At 41.9% G+C, this 24930-nt stretch overlaps 1 protein-coding gene and 1 non-coding gene across 2 annotated transcripts in view; both read right to left on the bottom strand.

The window, feature by feature from the left end:
- LOC124603132 (FUN14 domain-containing protein 1-like) overlaps window positions 1-24930 on the bottom strand; it is an 82760-nt gene that overhangs the window by 52030 nt on the left and 5800 nt on the right. The window lies entirely within an intron of this gene.
- Trnal-cag lies at window positions 23917-23991 on the bottom strand. Its single transcript has one exon. It is a non-coding gene; the product is annotated as a tRNA-Leu (tRNA).

Raw genomic sequence — 24930 nt, 5'->3', positions numbered from 1 at the left:
CATGTGCTGCGCTGGCAAGCAAATGCAGTGCTCAAATCATGCCCGCGGTGCGCTACTAAACATTCGCATGAGAATTGCCCGTCACGCCAAGCTATTTGCTTTTACTGTAATAAAAAAGGACATGTTCAGAGTGTTTGCCAGAAAATTCTCAGATCGGAAACTCAAAACCATTTCACGCCCTTTGCTTCACGCCGGAATCTGAATCCAACCAAGGATACTCGGGCTTGCGAAACTTCGCCCATGGATATTCATGTCGTTCATTCCACTCCGCCCAGTGCCACTCTCTCTAACAGTGATTGTGTTCGTCCCACAAATAGTGTGCGTCGACATCGCCAGAACTCCCGTCAAGTCGCAAGTGATTTTGTACCAGTGTCAGATCACGTTGCACCAGACAGTCGCTCTTGTCATCAGCAGGACAATAAACTTTTTTTAGACTTGGACATTAACGGCAAAGTGATACCATTCCAACTCGATACCGGAATTGGAGTTTCACTGATCAATCAAGACACTTACAAACAGCTGGGCACACCTCCGTTGCGTGCCACAAATGTTACGTTAACTAGCTATTCAGGTCAAGAGATCCCTGTGTTAGGACAGTGCAGCCTCCTTGCAACATACAAAGGACAAACAAAACTTGTGTCATTTTACGTCCTTCGTTCTTCTTCTGCAGTGAACTTGTTTGGTTTCGATTCATTTCAGTTGTTTAACTTGTGTATAGTAACTCAGGTCCTATCAGTGAACCAGACAGTGCCTTCAGACAGTGTTTCTCGTCTCGTCTCTGTGAAGAATTTGCAGACATCTTTGCACCGGGCCTCGGTTACGATAAGAACTGTAAAGCACATTTCGAACTGAAAGTAAACACGCAACTAAAATGTTTCAGAGCGCGCAATGTTCCCCACGCATTGTGTGATGAGGTTGCAAAAACATTACATGATTTGGAATCACAAGGTGTAACTGAACGTGTGCAGGCTTCTCTCTGGGCATCACCCTTAGTAATTTTGCCAAAATCTTCAGGAAAATTGAGACTTTGTGTGGACTTAAAGGCAACAGTGAATCCACAACTAGTGATTGCAACTTTTCCTTTACCCCGCCCGGAAGATATTTTTGACAAACTGTGCCCGGGCAAATATTTTTCGAAGTTGGACCTAGCAGATGCGTACTTGAAAATATCGGTGGACGAAGAATCCCAGCGCATTTTGGTGGTTAACACGCATCTTGGTTTGTATCAATTCAAACGACTGCCATTCAGGTGTGCATCCGCCCCTGCATTGTTTCAGCAATATCTACAAACTGTTTGTGCATCAGTCCCTACTGCAGCAAACTATCTGGACGATATTGTGATCGCCGGAAAGACGGAAGAAGAACATTTAGCCAATCTCAGAACATTATTTCAGGTCTTGCGGTAAAACGGTCTTCGCTTACGGAAGGAAAAATGTGTGTTTTTTGCTCGTGACTTGCCATACCTGGGACATGTACTCAATGCCCAAAGCATACATCCCAGTCCCACGCACCTCCGTGCCATACAAGACTTGCCTTCGCCGCAGAATTTGAAGCAGCTACAGAGTGTGCTGGGAAAAATTAACTATTATCATAAATATGTCCCGCATGCCTCTTCCATTTCAGCTCCGCTTCATCGCTTACGCTGTAAAGGTGTTCCGTTCGTCTGGACGACAGAATGCAAACGCGCCTTTCGCCAGTTGAAATAGGCGTTGCTTTCCAATACTTGCCTTATTCCATTCGATCCCCGGAAGCCCCTTTTGTTGATGGTGGATGCATTGGATTTCAGGATCGGTGCTGTGCTTGCGCACAAAGATGGATCACACGATCGCCCTATTGTCTTTGCGTCCAAACTGCTCTCGTCTGCACAAAGAAATTATTCACCAATCGAGAAAGAAGCATTGGCTCTCGTATTTGGTGTTACAAAGTTTCACGACTTCTTGTATGGTCGTCACTTTACCATAATCACAGACCACAAAACTTTGACACCGCTTTTTCATCCGAAAAAGCCTGTACCTCCACGTACAGCGCAGATATTCATTCTGCTGGTCATTTTCCTCTCGCAGTACCACTATGATATCTTGTATCGGTCCACTGCTAAGCACGGAAACGCCGATGCGCTGTCTCGTTTGCCTGTTGCTGAGGATAGGGTATTCGATTCCTCCGAACTTGTTTGCATGTTCATTGATTCAGAAACCGATGACGTGGTCGAATCGTTTCCGATTGATTTTCGTCGTGTAGCTACAGCCACAACTGCCGACCCTGTCCTTGGTACTGTTCTGCGTTTTGTTGCTACGCAATGGCCCTTGTCAAAGTCACGGATCAGTTCGCCGAATTTTTTGCTCACAAGGAGAGACTTTTTGTTCAACGTGGTGTTTTGCTGTTGCGTTCTGATAATGATCATTCCAGGTCGTGGTCCCACATTCATTACGGTCCTCTGTCTTAAAGCTTCTCCACCAAGGACATTGGGGTATAGTGAGAACGAAACAACTTGCTCGTCAGCACTGCACTTGGTTCGGAATCGATGCCGCGATTACGAATATGTGCTCTTCTTGCATGGTGTGTGCCGAACAACAATCAGCACCACTACAGAAGTTCTTTGTATGGCCAAAAGCCACTTTCCCTTGGCAAAACTTACACATCGATTTTGCTGGTCCATTCTGGAATGCTCGATGGTTGGTTGTGATAGATTCCTTCAGTAATTTTCCTTTTGTTGTCCAGATGTCTTCCACGACATCATCTGCCACCATCCAAGCGTTATCTGCTATCTTTTGCATTGAAGGTCTTCCACAGACAATTGTTTCCGACAATGGCCCACAATTCATGTCCGCAGAATTTCAGTCATTCTGCAAGGCCAATGGTATTCAACATCTGACATCTGCGCTGTATTCGCCACAGTCAAATGGTGCCGCTGAATGTTTGGTCAGGACTTTCAAGCCACAGATGTTGAAGTTGAAGGAGTCGCATTCTTGGGAGGACGCGTTATTGCTCTTTTTGTCCACGTATCGCTCTCAGCCCCGAGATGGTCACTCCCCGGCTTGAGTTGCTCCACGGTCGCCATCATCGAACCTTGATGTCTTTGCTACATCCGCCGCATCCGGTTCCTGTGCAGCGGCGGACACCTGCTTTTGCCCAAGGCGATGTGGTCTACTACCGCCACTATGGAGGTTCATGGTGTTGGCTCGAAGGGCGCATTCATCGCCGCCTCGGACACTCTATGCATCTGGTTTTGGGGGCCTCTGGTGAGGTGCGCCGGCATCTCAATCAGCTGCGCCTCTGTCATCGCACAGGATTTGCCACTCGCAGTCTGCTTTCAGTGAAGGTGCCATCCGGTCAGCGCCCTGGGGACACATCTACTGGCTCGCCATTTTGCCCCATGGCGATGCGCTGCTGCCTCCGCCTGTTCTCCTGCCGGCGACCCCCTGGAGTAGGTTTTCAGGCGTTCCCAAGCTCCCCGCGGTCCGAATGGCAGGGTGCGAGTGGCACAGCCTCGCCCGCTGTTAGGCTCCCCACCTCGTCGCATATGCCAACATGGGATCCTCTCCACGGCCAACGGAGGGCTTATACCACAACCGTACGCCGATTTGCGGGGGAGGAATGTGGTGTCACCGCCAGACACCACACTTGCTAAGTGGTAGCCTTTAAATCGGCCGCGGTTCGTTAGCATACGTCTTACCCGCGTGTTGCCACTATCAGTGATTGCAGACCGAGCGCCACCACACAGCAGGTCTAGTCAAGAGAGACTCCTTAGCACTCGCCCCAGTGGTACAGCCGACTTTGCTAGCGATGGTTCACTGCCTGCATATGCTCTCATTTGCAGAGACGACAGAGCCTTCAGCTACGTCATTTGCTACGTCCTAGCAAGACGCCATATTCAGTAATTAGAATGAATTCTGAACAGATAATATTGTGAATCGTGTACCGTCAAGAGTGACGTTTATCATTAATGGATTAAAGTTAAGTATCAAAGTAATTACCTCTGCTTTCTGAATTCTAATTCATTGTCATGTTCCAGACCTCACGTCTGTATAGTCCTTCCCTCCTCACGCCAGCCTGCATGAGCTGAACACGTGCATTTCGGCCTCCTCTAGTAACACGTTGTTGGCTCTTCTGCCAGCCCAACATGCACCACAAATTATCTTACAACCTTTCTCTGCAACTTTAAAAGTTTGGAGAAGTTTACTTGTTTTGTTGAACCCCATACTTCTATTTCATAGTTCACACTAAATGAAACCAAAACAAGATAAGCAGTCCACAGTACATCGATATCATTGCAGTATTTGCAAAGAACATTTATTGCAAATGTATTTTAGCCAGTTTGCTTGCCAGAGAGTGAAAATTTATAGCCCACTGAAGTGTATCTTGCATTATTATTCCCAGCAACTTTACATGCACACTTCTGTTTCAAAATCTGTCTTCTGTAGGCAAAATTCATTACTGCTGTTTTCTTAGTGCTAAAACTGAAGTGACTTTTATTAAAGTACTTAAATATTTCATTTGCAATACCGTTGCACAACATTTCTAATTGTTCATAATCTTTATGCTTGAGTACAGCTGATTTATGACACACAAAATTATCTTTGAATCTAGGGAGCAATATTTTTTGTCTTTCACATAAATCAAAAAATTAAATGTGCCCCTGTGCCAAGCCCTGTGGTACCCACTATTTCTTATCAGTAATGCTAGATTTGTGTGTGCCACTTATTGTTAATAGTAAAAGATTTCTTCCTCTTAGTCAGATAAGATTTTTGTTACACCACAAACAATGCCTCTGATGCTTATGTTCCATAATTTCTCTACAAGAACTGTCATACTGATTCAGTCAAATGCCATTTCAAAATCAAGGAATAAGCCTGTAACATATTCCTTGTTCTCAGTAGCAGTTATCATCTCACCAATAAACTGTATGGTGGCTATCACAGTTGATACCTTTTCAGCAACATAGTTCTGATTTCCAAAGATTAGATTATGATTACCAATGAATATGATAATTCTATTGTGTATTACCTGGGTTACTTTTGTCAGACTGAGGTAAATATCCTGTAAAGTGCACTGGAAAGGGGGCTGCAGAAGTTGTCAATGCAGGGCTTTAGGTTACCCATATTAAGTCCATTACATCCTATAGGGTTAGAATTTCATAATACCATCACTAGGATTTTAAATTCATTGCCATCAGCTGGTGTGAGGTATGTGCTGTATGTAGAAGCACTACCCTTAAAATTATGTCTGTGGTTATTGAAATTATCACTGACTTATTTTTCAACAGAACAGAAATCAGAACAGAAATATTCATTAAATATACTCGCAATATGTTGTTGGCATCCTACTACATCACCATTGTGATTTGCTATACAGTCATTAATGAAATTATCCTTTCTTACTCAGAAGCTAGTTATGGCATCTGAAACACTAGCACCAGTATTATTTGCATTATTTAATATGTGAGCTGCATGTTTCCTTACTTTATGTACACATATAATCATGATACTTACTTAAAGACCTCTTTCAGCTGAACATTTTCTCTGTCTCCCAATTTTTTGCATTGGAACAGTGCTAACTTTTTCCTTACTTTTACAACTTCTTCGTTCATCCAAGCCATACATATTTTTCACTGCTATGGTTTTCACTGGACATGGGGCATCAAAATAACAGAAGTCACTAGCAAAATTTTATTACATGTAACAATATGTTTCAACCCAGGCTGCATTTCTTAATGTGCAGTTGCAGTTTTTAATACTGTCATCATGCACTGCTCTGTAACAAGGTTTACTGCAGTGCAGGACTGCACGAGAAGGTTCTCTGCTGGACGTTGACGATGGAGCAGATGAAGTAGGCAGCCAATCAGTTGACAGAACACTTCATTGATGAAAGCAAACCGACATGGTTCAGCACATCTGAAACAGACATACTGCAGGCAACAGGTGGTGATCCTTGGAACCCAGCACACTGGTAGGGTCATGCTAACACAAATGTTTCCCATGGATGGCAGTGGTGACCGGGTTACCACAGCCTGCTGGCAGATGGCGGAGAGTGGCTTCAGGATACTGGCACAGTAGCGAGATGATGTCCCTGTGCCTGGGTTGGACATTCCGGCAGTGGCCATTGGTCTACGGCCTGGCAAAGGCAGTGCAACAGATGCAGCTGTGGCTGACAGGGTGTTCATCAATGGATGGCCCAGCTGGGATAATTTGCTGACAGGATGGTTCTGCTGGTTTAAATCCCATTTCCACTAGCCGACAGTTGCAGAACATCCCCTGTATCATGGCCACATCGAAACACCTGGATCGGGCTCAATGGCCTGATCTGGCATAATCAGTATTTCGGTCAATCATATGATGGGAGTCTGCATGACACCCCTCAAGCAGAAGTGCTGACTGCAGAATCCGTGTCTGCTGACGCCGCTGAACGGACAGGACACTGGCAGTAACTGTGGCCTCGTTTCGGTTGCTGGGCTGCAGTCCTGGCTGTCTGTGTTTGAGCCAGTACAGTTTTTTTTTTGTTAGATATTGTTTTATTTTACTGGGTGAAATGTTTATAAAAATTCCACAGAACACTGATCAATTATAGTGGGGCTGATGACAGTTGTCTTACAAACAAACTTATTCATATTAGTGAGAATATTATCCAGACAAGTTCTAGGGTCACTTATCTCTCTAGCTGATTCCTTAACTAGTGAATGTAAACTAAATTCATCTAGTAACAGCTGTAATTTTTTCATAGTGGAATTACTGGACTGAGTACCAATACTGATGTCACCAATAATAATAATAATAATAATAATAATAATAATAATTATTATTATTATTATTATTGTTATTAATATAAAATTTACCCAGTCAGTTCTCAGAGTATTTACCACTATATGTGCCAGCACTTGATATGTCTATGTTAGTAAATGGATGTTGGCATAGATCCACAATTATAGTACAGTGCCTTTATCATCTACAATTTATTGCAGAAAGGTCAATGACACCCTCGACACTGTAAGAACCTACTTGTATGACAAAACAGTTACAACCACTTTTTGCAAATTTTACAACACTGCCAACATCACAGCCAGGCTTCACCTCCCTACTGAGAACTGAGCAAAGATTCATTGTTAAAGGATGTGTAGTGAGAATTTTTTCTTTGGCATACCAGCACTCAGTAACAACCAAACATGTGGTTTAAATGATTAATGGAAAATCTCATATAAGATATGAAACAAATACTAACAAAGAGATAGAGGGGCTGGCCAGTACTTACCTCAGCTCAGTACAGCCGATAGATACACATAAAACAGAACTGAAAATTTACATTCCTAGCTTTCGGAACTTTGTTCCCTCCTCCCTGATGAAGGAACAAAGTTCCGAAAGCTAGGAATGTAAATTTTCAGTTCTGTTTTATGTGTATCTATCGGCTGTACTGAGCTGAGGTAAGTACTGGCCAGCCCCTCTATCTCTTTGTTAAAACATGTGGTTTATTAATACATGTTTTTGTCCAAATCCTAGTGCTTATTTCCTCTGCTTCTGAAATTTTGGTAGATATCTTAAAACTGTATACGGACTGCTGGAACATATCTGCAACGTAATTCATCAGATTGTCCAGCTGGGTTTACAATTTTCCCTGCTCCACACTGGTATGTTCATGATAGATGACATTGGTTGGATAACAGTAATGGTATTTCTTGGTTTATAGCTGCTTGGTGGAGACTAGAAAGTACATGGGACATGTTGATAACTGGTTCCACAAACACTTGCTGCATTATTGAACTTTCAACTATAGCTTCCAATGGCAGTGAGACTCTAGCTACTGTTACTATCCTTGTTTTCCACAATGTTTATCATGTGGAGTAAAGTAGAAAATTTTCACTATATGCAAGAAGTATTACTGGGAAACTGTCAATTTCTTTACTTACAGTTTTGGAGGTAAATTCTGAGATTTTTCTTGATTCAAGGTGAAACAAGGGGGGCAGAGGGGGGCAAGAAGTTTCATATCAGCGCACACTCTGCTGCAGAGGGAAAATCTCATTCTGGAAACATCCCCCAGGCTGTGGCTAAGCCATGTCTCCGCAGTATCCTTTCTTTCAGGAGTGCTAGTTCTGCATGGTTTGCAGGAGAGCTTCTGTACAGTTTGGAAGGTAGGAGACGAAATACTGGCAGAAGTAAAGCTGTGAGGACCGGGCGTGAGTCATGCTTCGGTAGCTCAGATGGTAGAGCACTTGCCCGCAGAAGGCAAAGGTCCCGAGTTCGAGTCTCGGTTGGGCACACAGTTTTAATCAGCCAGGAAGTCTCATTACATCCAGATATTTAGACGACTTGACTGTGTCAAGCAGGACACTACTTATACTTATGTGAATATTACAGGTTTGTTTTTCCTACTCATCCACACTTCCTTTCATTTTTCTACATTTAGAGGCAGCTTCCATTTATCACACTAACTACAAATTTTGCCTATGTCGTACTGTATCCTCCTACAGTCACTTAACTTCGACACCTTACCATACATCACAGAGTCGTCAGAAAACAATTACTGTCCACCAACATTTATGCACCCAGAGAATAATAGCAGTCCTACCACACTTTCCTAGGGCACTCCTGACAATACCCTTACCTCCAATGAACACTCACCGTCAAGGACAGCACACTAGGTTCTGTAACTTAAAAAGTCTTCAGGCCACTCACATATCTGTGAACTTATTCCACATGCTCATACCTTCTTTAACAGTCTCAAATGGGACACCATGTCAAATGCTTTCCAGAAATCTATTAATATGAAATCTGCCTGTTGCCCTTCATAAATAGTCTGCAGCATATTATGTGAGAAATGGACAAGCTGAGTTTTGCATGAGCAATGCTTCTAAAACTGTGCTGATTCACGGACATAAGCTTCTCCATCTCAAGAAAATTTATTCTATTCAAATTGAGAATATGTTCAAGGATTCTGTAGCAAACCGAAGTTTGGGATATTGGTCTGGAATTTTGTGGGTCCAGTCTTTTGCCATTCTTATACATAGGCATCGCCTTCACTTTTTTCCAGTAGCTTGAGACTTTCCACTGAACAAGAGATTCACAATAAATGCAAGCTAGGTGGCAAGCCATCCCACAGAGTACTCTTTGAAAAACCAAACTTGGATTCCACCTGGGCCTATTGACTCATTTCTTTTCTACTCCTTCAGCTGTTTCTCTATGCTAGGGATGCCTATTACTACATCATCCATACGTGAGTCTGATCGACATTCAAATAATGGTATGTTTGTAAGATTTTCCTGCGCAAACAATTTCTAGGACGTGAAATTTAAAACTTCGTCTTTCATTTTACCATGTTCAACTGCCACACCAAACTGGTCAAGTGTCTGGATGAAAGCATTAGACCCACTTCGCGATTTTACATAGATCCAGAATTTTCTCAGGTTCTCAGCCAGATCTTTTGCCAAGGTATGATAGCGGTGGTAGTTGTATGCTTCATGCATTGATCTTTTCACAGATGCACGGACCTCTACTAACCTTTGCTCGTCATCATTTGCACTTCTCTTTTGAACAGAGGGTGCAACAGCCTCTTGCTTCCTCAGCATTTTATAAATCTCACTCTTAAATCATGGTGGTTCTTTTCCATTCTTAATTCACTTACTAGGTACATAATTTCCCAGAAGACAATTTACAATCTGCTAAACTTTGCCCATAATTCCTCTCCAGCCATTCCACTGGAACTATATGATGTCAATTCACTGGCTAAGGGAGATGTCTCTGCTATTTCTAATAGAAACTCTCTCTCTCAACCTTCTTAACTGATTTATTAACTTTTGTAACCATAGTTGCTATAATGGCATCATGATTGCTAATCTGCATTTCTATAATGATGTTGTTGATAAAGTCTCACCGTTCTGCAGTTACAAGATCTAAGATATTTTGACTGCATGTGAGTTGCCGAACTAGCTGCTCAAGGCAGTCTTCAGAAATCTGCGCTCAAAAGTACTTTGCATAACTGTGTCTGTATCGCATGCAATGAATCCGTAGACATTCCAGCCGATACTTGATAAGTTAAAGTAGACTCCAACCAGTAGTGCATGATACGAGTATTTACATGCTACTGACCGTAGTCATTCTTTAAATGACTAGAGCTGTCACAGCAGAATTGAATGGCCTGTAGAAATATCCAAAAATTAATTTGGTTTCACCAAGACCTGTTATATGCGACCAGATAACTTCCCTGTCATACTAAACTTCAACCTCAATAGAATGAACATTTTTGTCAACTGCAATCTGTCATTCCAATATGCGTTCCATGACTTGCTAAATATCTCAGCTTTCCATTTTGAGTTTCAGCCGGCCAGCCAAATAATTTGAGCATGAAAACTTTCCTGGAGTGCAGTATATTTGGGGACTTTGTTACAAATACTCTGACAGCTTACTGACAAAATTTTGACAACCTAAATGTCTACTCTGATTGTGGTCCAACTTCCCTTGTTGCGTATTGACCGGCGAGCGGTCATACCAGTACCTCAAACTACCATCTAGCCTAAAAGACTTTCAAGTGCACTCAGCTAGTGCTCTGCTATCGAGTAGCTGCTTCCTTCATGTAGTGCACCAATGACCTCTCAAGGAAAGCGTTACAAATCCCCTATCAATAATGCAGGTCAAGAAATCTGAAGCCAAGTCTGTCAGGGTTGATTTTTATTTTATTTTATTTACAAGTCAAGTTCTGTAGGACCAAGTTGAGAGGCAAATCTCTAAGGTCATGGAACATGTCACTACATGAAATTACAACATAAAAGTAATAAAAGATAAAAATAAAATGTTTACGAACCCAAAAAAAGTCAATCCATAAGTATAAGTAAACATAATCAACAATAAAACAAGAATCAGATAAATTTTTCAAGGAACTCCTCGGCAGAATAGGACAGACCCATGAAGAAACTCTTCAGTTTTTATTTGAAAGCATGTGGATTACTGCTAAGATTTGTTTTTTAATTCGAGTGGCAGCTTATTGAAAATGGATGCAGCAGTATACTGCACACCTTTCTGCACAACACTTAAGGAAGTCTGATCCAAATGCAGGTCTGATTTCTGCTGAGTATTAACTGAGTGAAAGCTGCTTATTCTTGGGAATAAGCTAATATTGTTAACAAGAAAAGACAGTAAGGAATATATATATATATGTATTGAGAGGCCAGCATCAAAATATCCAGACTCTCGAACAGGGGTTGCCAAGAGGTTCGTGAACTTACACCGCTTATTGCCCCAATCACCTGTTTCTGAGCCAAAAACATTGTTTTAGAATGGGGAGAGCTACCCCAAAATATTATACCATATGACATAAGCAAATGAAAACGAGCAAAGTAGACTAATTTTCGTGTCAAACGATCACTCCCTCCAGATACCATTCGAATAGTAAAAATGGGAGCATTAAGTCTTTGAACAAGATCCTGAATGTGGGCTTTCTACAACAGTTTACCATCTATCTGAACACCTAGAAATTTGATCTGTTCAGCTTCACTAATCATATGCCCATTCTGCGAAATTAACATGTCATATTTTGTTGAATTGTGTGTTAGAAACTGTAAAAACTGAGTCTTACTGTGATTTAGTGTTAGTTTATTTTCTACAAGCCATGAACTTAGGTAATGAACTGCACTATTTGAGGAGGAGGAGGATATTAGTGTTTAACGTCCCGTCGACAACGAGGTCATTAGAGACGGTGCACTATTTGAAACCGGGCCAATGTTGTGCACAACATTCTTTACTACCAAGCTAGTGTCATCAGCAAAGAGAAGTATTTTAGAGTTACCCTTAATACTAGAGGGCATATCATTTATATAAATAAGGAATGGGAGTGCCCCTAACACTGATCCCTGGGGCACCCCCCACCTGACTGTACCCCACTCACACCCCACATCACAGCCATTCTCAACATTGTGAATAATGACCTTTTGCTATCTGTTGATAAAGTAAGAGGTGAACCAATTGTGAGCTGCTTCCCATATTCCGTAATGGTCAAACTTCAGGAGCAATATTTTGTGATCATGACAATCAAATGCCTTAGTTAAATCAAAAAATATGCCTAGTGTTTGAAACCTTTTGTTTAACCCATCCAGTACCTCACAGAAGCGAGAATATAGCATTTTCAGTTGTTAAATGACTTCTAAAGCTGAACTGTACATTGGATAGCAAATCATGTGATATAAAATGATCAATTATCCTTACACACACAGCCTTTTCAATAACTTTAGCAAACACTGGTGGCATAGAAATAGGTCTAAAATTGTCTACATTATCCCTTTCTCCCTTTTTATAAAGTGGCTTTACTACTGAGTACTTCAATCTTTAAGGAAACTGACCATTCCTAAATGAAACATTACAAGTATGGCTAAATACAGAGCACACATGTGCAGCACGGTACTTTAATATTCTGCTAGGCACTCCACCATATCCATGACAGTCCTTTAGTGTTCAGTGATTTAACTATTGACTCAACTCCCCCTTGTCTGTATCACAGAGGAGTATTTCAGACAACAATCTCGGAAAAACATTTCCCCAGAAAGTTGTATGATTCCCTTTGGTAACAAAATTTTTATTTAATTCACCAGCAACGTTCAGAAAGTGATTGTTAAATACTGTACATACATCTGTTTTTTCAGCAAAGGAAATATTTTTACTACGAAATGACTTTATATCGTCAACCTTGCGATGCTGACCAGACACTTCCTTCACAGGTAACCATATGGTTTTAATTTTATCCTGTGAATGAGCTATTCCATTTGCATGCCACATACTTTCTGCCTTCCTAATAACATTTTTAAGCACCTTACAATATTATTTGTAATGGGCTACTGTAGCTTGATTGTGACTACTTCTAACATTTTGATATAATTCCCGCTTTATTCTACGTGATATCCTGATCCCACTAGTCAGCCACCTGGGCTGCCTATTACTGCTAGTACCCCATTTAGAAGTTCTAATGGAAAGCAACTATCAAAGAGCATGAGAAACGTGTTAAGGAAAGCATCATATGTTATCAGCACTATAAACATCCTGCAGCTCTTGGTCCTTGATAAGGTTTAAAAAACTCTCTATTGCTATTGGATTAACTTTCCTGCATAGTTAGTAATTATATGTGACATTTGTTTGAGGACAAAAGCCTTTTAGTGTTAAATTTTGTGCATCACAGTCTGAAAGGCCATTCAACCTTTTATAATGCTCTCTAGTAATGAAGAATGAATAAAAATGTTGTCTATGGCTGTGCTCCTGTTCCCCTGCACCCTAGTTGAAAAAAACACAATCTGCATCAGATCATACGAATTTAGGAGGTCTACCAACATCCTTTTTCTTGCATCATCATATACAAAATGTACGAGGGTTGACTGAAAAGTAAGGCCTACACCTTCTTAAGTCTTCAACAGTTGGCAGCATTGGTACGCGTCAGGTACTGGCTTGTTCCATAGCCTCTTCTCTGCAACTCCAGCTGGCGGGAGCTGTGCAGATGGTCGGTCAATGAGATTTAAGCAACGCGCAGTCATTGAATTCTTGACAGCAGAAGGTGTCACCCCAAAGGAGATTCATCAGAGAATGAAAGAAGTTTATGGTGATTGTGTTGATGTGAGTACTTTGCATTGGTGGGCGAGTAAGTTTAATGATGTTGAGGTGGGAACATCTGACCTACATGACAAACAAAGAGTTGGATGTCCTGTGACAGCAACCACAGAGTTTCACAAGCAAAATGTTGACAGATTGATTCAGTACGACCTTCTTATCACTCAGAGAGAACTGGCAAGCACAATCGGCATTTCACAAGAATGTGTGGTTCTTGCCAAGAACTCCTCTAACGTTACAAGAATGAAAGTGAAAGCGATAATGAAAGATGCTCTGTGAGGACATCATTATGCTTCTGATGAAGACGTTGAGAGAACTGTGAGAGTGTGGCTGCGGAAACAGAGTGTCGACTTCTTCTATGACAATTTCAGAAAACTTGTTCATCTTGGCAGAAATGTATCCAATTGGCTGGTGATTATGTGGCAAAGTGAATATTGGTAATTAAAGATCACATTCTATGGATTATTTCTGCATTTGATTTATTAAAATATTCCCATCCAAACCCAATTAATGAAGGTGGAGGCATTACTTTTCACTCAACCCTCGTATATTGAAGTCACCACATATAACTAATTTCTGATATTTCATACAAAGTGAATCAAGAACCCTTTCTAGCAGAAATGCTCTGAAGTCAGACTTATGGGACCTATAAACAACAACAATTAGAAGTTTAGTTTCAGCACTAAATTGAACTCCCCCTGCACAACAGTCAAATACCCTTTCAGTGCAGTGCCGTGATACGTCTATGTACTCAAATGGAATACTGTTTTTTTACGTACATAGCCACTCCCCCAGCCCACAAGGAACTCCTTGAAAAACAGCCAGCTAATCTTTTTCATGGTAAAGGAAGCCTCTGAATTGTCAAATTATTTAAGTGGTGCTCCAATATACCAATAATTTCAGACTCGTCAGTTATAAGCAGTTCACTAACTTTATTCTAATACCTTTTATATTTTGACAAAATACGCTAATTCCTTCTCTACTTGGAAACAAGACGTCCTCTGAAGGTGAGCCCTTAGAGGGAACTCCTTTCAGCAGTTATACCTGTCAGCTGGCTTCAATCTAGAAAAGGTACAGCTCAAACACCAACTACTACAGGAATTTTTCCATAGAGTTATCCCACCAACACCCACTACACTGTCACCTATAAGCTTTGCCAGCCTCCCTTTCCCATACCTATTGAGGTGCAGGCCATGCCTAGTCAAACCCGATCTACTGAGAGACCCAACTGGCACCACTGAAATGTGACCCATGATCTCTGTCATCAACGTCCTCTCCAGCCCCATGTTAATGTGCTTAACAGCGGCATTAAGATGAGGCCAATCATGATGCTGAAACAGTTGCATGAAATGCACATTAGTGCCACCAGTTTGAGTAGCTATCTTTACCAGGTAACCACCTACATTATATTCCCCATCCCTATCAAGACTGTTCCCTGCTCCACCCACTATCACTACCTGATCCTCCTCCGTAAAATTCCTACGTAACTCCCCTATACTGTTAGTCACCTGAGCCAATCCTCCACTAGGCTTCACAATGCTGGTGACCTGGTACTCACTCCCCTAACACTCCTTCAGTTGAGACCCTTGGCTCAGCTCTAAACCAAAGGACCCCTGACCAACTCCGGGAACAAATTTCAAGCTATGTGTGCAGGAAAGCAACCTTCGCCACTTCTGACAGCTAACATCTTCAGAATCCGTGCAGCAAGCATTATCGGTGTGTGTGAACCACAAGTTCCACACAACTGCACTCTGCACACTCTATAGCCCAGGCAAGGCTACTTGTACATTTAGGATGAGGGCCCCCGCCGACACGCTGAGTGAACACTGGCTTTCTTTCCAGCCCTGAATGCTATCTAAGTGTCTCCATAACACGCCCAACGTTGGAGCTCCCATTAACAAATAAACACCTCCCCCCATGTGCCTGCTTTAACTCTGCTGAAAAAGCAGCAACCTGTCCACCCACAGGGTGAATGGCAAAGCAAGACACCCAGTCTCCACATTCGCCCTCCGCCTCATGTGACGCGAATGCTTTACCACCTGCTGCAAGAGGAGACCCACCACGTCGGGTACACTAAAAGGAGCCTCAGTAATAGGGCCTGTAACAAAACAAGTGACACCTGGGGTGTTCCATGCAGCAAGGCAGCAGCCTGAAGGTGACTCACCACAGCCAAAAGGTCATTCAGCTGTTGGCGAATTACGGTCAGCTCCTGGTGCGTCCACACGCAGCATGCACAAATCCTACCCAGCCTAGCAAGACTGACTGGAGAAGTAAACCACAAAAGCAGACAGAATCCTAGATATGCTACTTGCTACCCTCCTAGTTGTGTCACCAGTGGATGCTGATGTCTCAATGAGGCTGGCTGGTCGGAATAAATTAAAACTAGTCTATAGACTATGCAAACCTACACTTACAAAATGTGAGATAAAATCTCTTTAACAGAAAAATACACACGAAATTTAATAAACATACTATTGGGGGGAGGTGTGTGTGTGTGTGTGTGGGGGGGGGGGGGGGGGGGGGGGGACACGAAGAAATCACTTAACTTGCTGCTCTGTATATGTTTATTGACTGAGAGCTGGAGCCTGACTGGTACAGGTCTTACACATGCTATTCACAGGTATGTTCAACTTGAATAATGCTACAGAAGGTTGGGTCACTGGTGCAATATTGACTGAGAAATACTGATCAATATCACTCAGTTACAAAGATTTATGTTCATGAGAAATAAAGTTTTGTGTACTTTTAATAAGCTCTTGTAAAAGATGATCTCACCTCTGTCAACATCAAACAATGACTTGTTAAGTAAAGATGTGTATGGAGATACTACAGACAACAACCTCATTAAAAAGACAATCATCACACCTCATCCATAATAACATCTTAAATGTGATGGTAATCTGTGTTACTTTTTCATAACTAAACTGCTGTCCCAATTTGATGAAATTTGGTATGGGGATAGTTTGAACCCTAAGGAAGAATATAAGCTATGTAACAAATCACACCCTAATACGGTGTACACGAGTCAGATACAGACGATGCTTGGAAGTAGATCAGTGATTGACTGTTTACTGATTATTTCATATCAGTAGGAATCCAATGTTTACTCATCTGCAAGGTTTTTAAAATTTGAAAAAGAATTGTACACCACCTTGCAAAGCTGGACAGTTTTTACAGCAAAATATTGTGGAGATACACAATGTGATCAAAAGTATCCACACACCTCCAAAAACATATGTTTTTCAGATTAGGTGCATTGTGCTGCCACCTACTGCCAGGTATTCCATATCAGCGACCTCAGCAGTCATTAGACATCGTGAGAGAGCAGAATGGGGCACTCTGCAGAACTCACGGACTTTGAACATGGTCAGGTCATTGGGTGTCACTTGTGTCATACGTCTGTACACAAGATTTCCACACTCCTAAACATCCCTACGTCCACTGTTTCCGATGTGATAGTGAAGTGGAAACATAAAGGGACACATACAACACAAAAGCATACAGGCTGACATTGTCTGTTGACTGACAGAGACCACCGACAGTTGAAGAGGGTCATAATGTGTAATAGGCAGACATTGATCCAGACCATCACACAGGAATTCCAAACTGCATCAAGATCCACTGTGAGTACTATGACAGTTAGGTGGGAGGTGAGAAAACTTTGATTTCATGGTCAAGTGGTAGCTCATAAGCCACACATCAAGCCAGCAAATGCTGAACAAAGCCTTGCTTGGTGTAAGGAGCCTGAACATTGGACAATTGAACAGTGGAAAAACGTTGTGTGGAGTGACGAATCAGGATACAGAATGTGACAATCTGATGGCAGGGTGTGGGTATGGTGAACGCCCGGTAAATGTCATGTGCCAGTGTGTGTAGTGCCAACAGTAAAATTCGGAGGCGGTGGTGTTATGGTGTGGTCATGTTTTTCACGGAGGGGGCTTGCACCCCTTGTTGTTTTCCATGGCACTACCACAGCACAGGCCTACACTGATGTTTTAAGCACCTTCTTGCTTCCCACTGTTGAAGAGCAATTCAGGAATGGCAATTGCATCTTTCAACACAATCGAGTCCCTGTTCATAACACACGGCCTTTGGCGGAGTGGTTACACTTCAATAATATCCCTGTAATATACTGACCTGCACAGAGTCCTGACCTGAATCCTAAAGAACACCTTTGGGATGTTTTGGAATGCTGACTTCGTGCCAGACCTCAAATCGATACCTCTCCTCAGTGCAGCACTCCGTGAAAAATGGGCTGTTGTTCCCCAAGAAGCCTTCCAGCACCTGACTGAACATACACCTGCGAGAGTGAAAGCTGTCTTCAGGGGTAAGGGTGGGCCAACACCATACTGAATTCCAGCATTACCGATGGAGGGCGCCACGTACTTTTAAGTAATTTTCAGTCGGATGTCTGTATACTTTTGATCAAATAGTGTACAATACTGAAATCCGATGGGAAGACTGACAACTGTATTTAAAACTACTACACCAACAGAGCATTAGGAAACACATTATAGATACTAGTTATTTTAAAATATGTGTAAAAGGAATTTATGTCTGATATGTGAGCACAGCTGTAGGCAACAGTTAGTTGATCTATAACTGCAAAATGGATATACAGACTTGACTGGGACAATTAATGAAAATAATGTGTCAGGTGATACAGCTTTACAGTGAGTCATTAAATCTCAGTAAAAAAGACATCACATGCTACATGAAGTTCAGCTTGCAAATAACTGACACTAAGGCTTCACACCAATCCTGCAATTACATTGTCTGACTATGGGCATCTTAGAAAAAAAAAAGTGTGTTTATTGCAAGAAATTTCTTACCTCCCTTGGATTTTTTTCCTCCTTAAGACATAGTTCGCCATTTTGTCAAACTTGATGTTCCGTAGGTGTATTGCACAATAAATGAATATGCATGACTGTATATTCTGGTCACAAAATAGTGCAAATGCATGCTGTTGTTTCAACTTTTGGCAGTTCTACACAGAAAGACAGATCAGTTTTAACACACTGACTGCTGCACACAGAGCGACTGATGTCTCACCACTATGTCACACCTTGCCACCAGGCATAAAGGTTCTGCCATGACCATCACCAGCTATGTCATAAGGCACTTGGCTCTATTGTGGCCAGCGGCGGCCTTATTGCAGTCAGCATGTTAATTCTATTTTGACACAGCTGTGATGGCCTCTGAGAACACCATCAAAGAATAAGAACGCAATTATGTTTAGAGAACTCTGTAGCCTAGAAATATAATTAAAATACATTTCACATTCTCTAACTGTAGTAACAGGCCTGCAAGCCAGTCCAAGCACCTTGGAGGTTGCAAGTTACCAGGTACATGTAATGTAAATACAATTTGTGTGTGTGTGTGTGTGTACATGCTCAATACAATAGAATTGGGCTATGTAATGATGTTCTGAGAGACATCTCTGTTGGTAGATTTCCTATACTCAACATGCACCGAATTGTGAGATGTCCAGAAAACGTGCTTCTGAAACTACTGTCTTTCACTATACTATATAATTTACAATCCTGTATCTCCTTCCTGGATCTTACCATGACACAGTGAATTTAAAAAGCGAAAAGCTGGCCAATAGCCGAGGGCAATCTCAAGTGTATCAAACAATCATTACAGGGATAATTTACAAAAGTCAATAATGTACGTTTTCTCCTTTGTTCTCCTCAAAAGCATTTAATACAGGTCTTTTACTTCCTGAATAACACCCAACCACGATAAGTCATAACCTGTACAAAACCTGTTGGCAAGTGTAGAATTTCACGTTTTTTTGTTTTCCTCTCTTCCCAGAACCCCTTCGTTCTTTACCGTCTCACCAGAAATTTTATGTACTGACCTCCTTTATGGTGGTTTCTCCTCAAATGATGTTATGCTTTTCACTTTGCTTCTGAATTATACTTTTTTGGATCATCTCCAGTGTGATACCATTTTCTTGTGCATCTCCTTTACTCTTTTCTACCCACCTAGAGGTGGACTTTAACTGATGTCATTTAATCAATATCTTTTTGCTCAGTCAGTTCCCTTCAATTCTTGCTAGGTATCTATAAAAATTCAACTTTGTTTCCACATTGAGACAGTTCTTTTTGGTGCACTTATCGAAATCCTAGTTTTTCCTATTCTCCCATTAGTAGGCTTCTGGAGTCTTATAATTTTCCTGAGAGGGAGCCACATCAGAAACATTCGAAACTGAAACAGGCCTCAGACAAGGGGATGCTCTCTCATGTGTTCTGTTCAATGTCACCTTAAAGAAAGTAATAAAAGAATGTAGGCAACAGAAGTGGGACGGTAACTTCAACTGTCTCGCATATGCATATGACATAGTACTATTAAGTGAATCAAAGCACGAGTTGAAAGAAATGTACCAGAAAATGGACAATTATGCACAGAAGGTAGGGCTCAAAGTGAATCGAGACAAAACAGAGTTCATGCAATTAGGATGAAGACAAGAGCAGGTAGAATTTCTTGAGATAATTGGCAAGAGGTTCAAGAGAGTAGACCAGTTCAAATATTTGGGACCTTGATTTACCACAGACAAAAACATAAAAATGGACATCAAGGAAAGAATAACAGTGGGAACTAAATGCATGCATTCCCTCAGACACACACTTGGCTCTAAATCGATCTCAGTGAATACTAAGATGAAAATCTACAACACAGTGATATGTCCAGCAGTAATTTATGGTTCAGAAACATAGTGCATGACTAAGCGAGAAAGGGAAAAACTATTAATATTTGAAAGAAGAATAATGAGGAAGATATGGGGACCAGTTTTAGATAACTGAGAATGGAGGAGGAGGAAAAATGAGGAAATCTACATTCTGATGTGACAACCAACTATCCTACAGAAGATAAAGAACAAAAGAATACAATGGGTGGGCCATGTAGCCCGTATGCCAGATGGAAAACATGCGAAGATAGCACTAGCAGGGAAACCGAACACCAAACACCCCATTGGATGACCAAGGCAGCACTGGATGGACGACCTGGCGAAGGACCTAGCAGCCCGGGAATTGAAGACACCTGGGGGAACCGGGCACAAAACAGGAACAGGAGGCAGTTTGTGGAAGCAGTGCATGGTCTGCAGGACCTGTGATCACTGAATATCTATCTATCTATGTTTGTTGTCTTCTTTTCAAGATTTTCCAACTGTCCCTGTTTTTCTTTTAATCTAGCCAAGTGCCTGGTACAGCCCAGACATTAATATATTCCAATATTCTTTTAGGAATAAAAGAATACTATTTCTCTCTCCTGTCTTCCACCTGCTTGAGCACAACCTTTCCCTATTTCACTTGCCTCTTCACGCCCAGACCCTCTTCCACCTCACATCACCACCTCCTTCCACCAGCCTCTTCAAACCCTCTTCCTTTTCCCCCTCCACCACCACCACCACCACCACCACCACCACCACCACCACCTTCGGCTCCTCTCCTCCACCACTTCTCTATGCCTGTCTCCTCCTTCTGCCTCTCTCTGTCTTAGCTGGAATGCCCGAGATTTGGATTTGGTGGCTGTGTGTGCACGAGATATACTTGCTTGTGTGAGTGTGTGAAAAGTGATGTTTCTCTTTTGCTGATTGAGGTTATGGCCAGAAACTTTATCTAAGTACCTTAATTGTACCTGTCTGCAACAGTGGGACAGAACACATAGAAACTACATGAGGAAGACAGCACTTGCAAAGAGATTACCCCATGGGCAAAAGCAGAAGATATTACAGTATCACAATGCTTGTGGAACCTATAGCTGAAGCGTTACATGAGCACCAGTAACAGAGAAAGAACTGCCATTACTAGGCACAGAGTGCTGTTCACCTTCAATGTGTGGCAGTAAAGCATAAAATGGGTGAGACTACTGTAAACTCAGGCTCCAACTTCCAGGTAATAACGTATGCTGTAACTTGGGGATCAGTTCCGGGACCACTTTTCGTTCTGTATGTAAACTATATGCTTCAATAGAAGGCAACAATGTAGTAATATATGCAAATGATATCTCATTCACAAAAAAAGTGATATAGATAAACTGAAATAAAGAGCCTATAAAAATTTCATGAAAGCCAGTGCATCTTTCACAGAGAACAATTTGTTTGTGAACACAAACGGACAACACACGTACAAATCTGTCATATATAAGAAACAGATTGTACTTGTCTGTCCAGTATCTCCTATCAAAGCACTGGATCGATTTCAGCTACATTTGACACAGAAACACAAGTTCCATTGAGTATCAGCACTGTTGGGATTCTTACCTCCTAGTTCCAATAGGAGTGGAAATACAGGCAAAAAGGTGTCTCTCCCCAAGCTCCTGGTGTACAGGGTACCCTGCACAACAGGCATGTTGTGTAGGAACTCTCAGCCTGCCAAACAAACCTGCACTGCAGGGCAGCCTACATTTCAGGGTCAAGAGACAGTTTTCCAGGCCCCAACGTGTAGGTTGCCCTGCATGACAGGTGTGTTGTTGTTGTTGTTGTTGTTGTTGTAGTATCAGCTCTGCTTTATTGATCTGTTTTACATGGCTGCCTCTACATACATACAAATAAATGATTTTTCAAGCCACTGATGTGTAGCCTGTCCTGCATAACAACATGTTGTGGGAGTAGTGTCAGCCTGCTTTATTGGACTGTATTGCAGGGGCGACATATGCCGGGAGCATGGCTGGGGAGAGGTTGAGATAGATAGAGGAAAGGATGGACAGGGCAATGGGGAAGAGGGAATAAAAAGAGAGAGGGGAAGAGACAGAGGTGCGCGAGGCGGCTGGAAAGTCTAGAGCGGCAATGGTGTAGTGGACAGGTGGAAAAGGAAGAGAGGGAGAGAGGTGGATAAAGAGAGGGGAAAGAGGATATGGTCAGAGGGAGAGGGTGGAAGAAATGAACAAAGAGAAGGGGAGGTGGAGATGAAGAGACACAGAGAGTAGGGAGGAGGAGATAGACAGGTAGAGATGTGAGGATGTGGCAGGCAGGCAGAGTGAACAAGGTGAGGGAGGAGGAGGTGTGTTCAACGTATGTGTTGAACACATACATGGGCAAAGCCATGGAGAAAAGTCTAGTGAATACAATAAAATTGAATAAACTATGGAATCACAAATTCTAAGGTGGTGATGTTGACACACAATTGATGTGGGAGGATAACGTCATGCTCAAAAATAAGCACTAGTGTTTTTTAATGAAAGATTTCTTACACAGTAAAATAGATAAACTATTAACAATGTATTATCATTTGGTATAGTATACCCTCATTACACCATACTGAAACATATTGTGAGGAAATGCAGCACATATAAGTGATTTAAATTAACTGTAAAGGTTCCCATAATTACTGGGTTCATTTAATACAACACACTGCCACACACAGTGAAATGGATGGAAAAGACATCCACAGTCATAAATAAATTAAATTATTTTTTATTCTCATTTTGTTTATGGGTCATTTCACTGTAAATCATCACATGAAGGTTGCATCAAGGTTACACATTTTAATGAAATTTGGTACAGTTAATACCTATACTAAAGTAAGTTCACATCTCAGGTATTGAAATGGTAAACCTCCAGGGGGGCTGAGCTAGGCCCTCCCAAAGTTACAATTTTGGTCTTTTCTTTCCAAAAAACATTTACCATGTGTGACCACTTAGCTTCTGTACTGAATCAGATACAGCCAACGATTGGTCTCATTTGAAAGGTAACACCTCTCCCTTGTAGGAGAAAGCAAGGATGTGTTACAGTGGTTCATAGTTCAGAAGTAATACAGAGACAAACAGCTACACAAGTTATCACATTTTCGCAAGTTTCCAATATTTTTATCTCATGGGTGAATGATAGTACTGAAACAATATTTGGTGTGTATAGATAGGTGGTAAGGCTGAATTCATACAACAAATTTGGTTGAAATCACTATTTGGGACCTCCCCAAATGCAATGTGTGTGGGTCACAGCATGCTGCAAATTGCTTCGTTATGTAGCTTGTGTCTAAGTCTAATTACCTCCAAAATATCTTTGTGTTGCTCCCACTTATTGTACGTCATTTAACAATGTTCTAATACTGATACGCCACATGTAATACCAGGCACTCCATGAATGAATGAGCCTATGAGTGGAAGTTAAAAATGTGAAAGTCGTGACCATGAATAGTTTCAATGAAATCCTAATGCAATGAAATTATCCATAGAGAATAGAAACATTCTGCAACTTTTCCCCCCCCTTTCGTTTATCACCATCATCTTAGTGAAATTACACTTGTGGGTGGTAGTGGTGAACAGTAGGTTGTTAAGTTGGCAATGATTTCACACCATTATTGATAAAACAGTTCATTGAAACTTCCTGGCAGATTAAAACTGTGTGCCCGACCGAGACTCGAACTCGGGACCTTTGCCTTCTGCGGGCAAGTGCTCTACCAACTGAGCTACCGAAGCACGACTCACGCCCGGTACTCACAGCTTTACTTCTGCCAGTACCTCGTCTCCTACCTTCCAAACTTTACAGAAGCTCTCCTGCGAACCTTGCAGAACTAGCACTCCTGAAAGAAAGGATATTGCGGAGACATGGCTTAGCCACAGCCTGGGGGATGTTTCCAGAATGAGATTTTCACTCTGCAGCGGAGTGTGCGCTGATATGAAACTTCCTGGCAGCTCAGTTGGTAGAGCACTTGCCCGCGAAAGGCAAAGGTCCCGAGTTCGAGTCTCGGTCGGGCACACAGTTCTAATCTGCCAGGAAGTTTCATATCAGTGCACACTCCGCTGCAGAGTGAAAATCTCATTCTGGAAACAGTTCATTGTTGCAATGACTGCCTACCATTATTGACAAACAGTTCTTTATTAAGCTTGTTTTCAGTAGCGTAGCTAGGAAATCTGTAAACTGGTAGGCAACGCGAAGTTCTTTTGCATTAATTTCTTGTTTATGATGAAAGCTCTCCCATTTGTCACTAAAATCATGCATTGGCTCAAATGGCTCTAAGCACTATGGGACTCAATATCTGAGGTCATCAGTCCCCTAGAACTTAGAACTACTTAAACCTAACTAACCTAAGGACATCACACACATCCATGCCCAAGGCAGGATTCGAACCTGCGACCGTAGCGGTCGCGCGGTTCCAAACTGAAGCGCCTTGAACCGCTCGGCCACACTGGCCGCCCATGCATTGGTTTTTGATAGTAAAGAAAGACTTTCATTTCACTGACTCACACTCAAGATCTACCGAATTCTACAAGTTATATTTTAACTCAAATTGTTTTTTCATACATAAACACTGTGATGGATAAACACTGATGGATGGCACATGCTACTTGTGATGGATGGGGCAATTTATATAACGTTTCTCTTAAAGCATCAAACCATGACACTGCTATCTTTGAG

The sequence above is a fragment of the Schistocerca americana genome, chromosome 1 (genome assembly GCF_021461395.2).
Source record: "Schistocerca americana isolate TAMUIC-IGC-003095 chromosome 1, iqSchAmer2.1, whole genome shotgun sequence".
Taxonomy (NCBI): Eukaryota; Metazoa; Arthropoda; class Insecta; order Orthoptera; family Acrididae; genus Schistocerca; species Schistocerca americana.
The sequence above is the reverse complement of the archived record's forward strand: the minus strand, read 5'-3'. Positions and strand labels throughout refer to the sequence as shown.